We start from the raw sequence: 2,062 nt of genomic DNA, 5'->3' as shown, positions 1-2,062 counted from the left end.
CAAGCTTTGAATTGAAGCTCTGGTCTCTTGCTAAAACTACATGTTCTGCATAGTCATTTGCCTCACAAGTTCTTCGATGGAAGGTTGTGGAGGGGCCTCAACTGTTGGTTGTTTCTGGGGTTGTTGCTGTTGTTGGATTGGTGGAGGAATGTATGGTCTGCTTGGGCCAACAACATTTTGGAAGGAAGGAGCAGGCTGTTGTTGTTGTTGCTGAGGGCTGGACCATCTGAGGTTAGGGTGATTCCTCCATCCAAGGTTGTATCTGTTGCCGGAGAGGTCATAATTGTTCTGCTGTGGTTGATTTTGCTGCTGAGGTTGAGGAGGTCTATTGTAAATGTTTGCAGCATAAGCTTCAGGCTGCTCAATTGCTCCAGGTTGCTACATGGAAGGGCAAAGGTCTGTATGGTGGTCAGCAGAGGAGCACAAACCACAAACTCTTGCGACAGGAACAAATTTCTGATTCAAGGCCAGCTGGGTTACCAAGTTAACTAATGCATCCAGTTTGCCTTCAAGCTTCTTAGTTTTAGATGATGCAGATGGGTTTGTAGCTACCTCATGCACTCCTCTAATGACTATGGCATCATTTCTGGCGCTAAACTGCTGGGAGTTGGAAGCCATCTTCTCAATTAAATTTCTGGCTTCAGCAGGAGTCATGTCTCCAAGGGCTCCACCACTGGCAGCATCTATCATACTTCTCTCCATATTACTGAGTCCTTCATAAAAATATTGGAGAAGAAGCTGCTCTGAAATCTGATGGTGGGGGCAACTGGAACATAGTTTCTTAAATCTCTCCCAGTACTCATACAGGCTCTCTCCACTGAGTTGTCTAATACCTGAGATATCCTTCCTGATGGCTGTGGTCCTAGAAGCAGGGAAAATTTTTTCTAAGAATACTCTCTTAAGGTCATCCCAGCTTGTGATGGACCTTAGAGCAAGGTAATACAACCAGTCCTTTGCCACTCCCTCTAATGAATGAGGAAAAGCCTTCAGAAATATGTGATCCTCTTGGACATCTGGGGGTTTCATGGTGGAGCAGACAATGTGAAATTCTTTCAAATGTTTGTGCGGGTCTTCACCTGCAAGGCCATGAAACTTTGGAAGCAAATGAATATGTCCAGTTTTAAGAACATATGGGACATCCTCATCAGGGTATTGGATGCACAAGCTTTCGTAGGTGAAATCAGGTGCAGCCATTTCCCTTAGAGTCCTCTCACGGGGTGGAGGTTGTGCCATGTTCTCAGAATGTGCAAAATCAGAATGCTCAAAATTATAATGCTCAAGATCAGGATGTTCAAAATCACCAATAACAGAATGCACAGATTCACCAGTAATGGAATGCTCAGAATGATCAAAAGGTATAAAATGATGCCTAACTAATCTATGAAATGTCCTATCTATCTCAGGATCAAAGGGTTGTAAGTCAGATGGATTGCCTCTAGTCATACACTACATTCAGCATGCACACAACTAGTTGCCTTGTCATGTAAATAAAGGTGTAGGTTTGAACTACAGCTACCCTCAAATGATATGCAAATGACTTGAAATTTTGTGAGCAACCTTATAAAATGAGGAGAAGATAGCACAAAAAATTTCAGACAAAAATTCAAAGTCTAACTATGAAAGCTAAAAATGGTAGGTTAAGAAAAATAAGTGAATAAAACTTGAAAAATAAAAAACTTTTGACAGAATCGCTTTTTTTGGACGATGGAGACCTCAGCCGGCCAAAGGCCGGCTACCATGGCGTAGGAAAGTTTTTTCTACCCCAAATGCATATATAATAATTGCGATTCTGATAACCGGAGCAAAAGTTATGGCCGTTTGAAGTTTTGACAAACACAAAATTTGCTAGTTTTTTGGAACTTTCAAATCTGACCAAACTAAAGGCTCTAGCTATTTTTCCCACAAAATATGGATTAAAAGAAGTTACCACAAAAAAATTCAGCCAAAAATAACAACCCTAGCTACTAAAACAAAAAATCACAAATAATTCAGCATGGGTGGTCGCTAAAATCCGTCTCTAATTGATTTCTACTACTACTCTATTTTGCCGCAAGCAAAAGTG

The 2,062-nt window shown here is 41.2% G+C and overlaps 1 non-coding gene across 1 annotated transcript; it reads left to right on the top strand.

Annotated features, from left to right (window-relative positions):
* Positions 1-748: 748 nt before the first annotated feature.
* Positions 749-855, top strand: LOC114394356. The gene has a single exon (XR_003662756.1). It is a non-coding gene; the product is annotated as a small nucleolar RNA R71 (small nucleolar RNA).
* The last annotated feature ends 1,207 nt before the right edge of the window (positions 856-2,062 follow it).

The sequence above is a fragment of the Glycine soja genome, chromosome 17, assembly GCF_004193775.1.
Source record: "Glycine soja cultivar W05 chromosome 17, ASM419377v2, whole genome shotgun sequence".
Taxonomy (NCBI): Eukaryota; Viridiplantae; Streptophyta; class Magnoliopsida; order Fabales; family Fabaceae; genus Glycine; species Glycine soja.
Note: the sequence above shows the minus strand (reverse complement) of the source record. Positions and strands in the feature narration are given on the sequence as shown.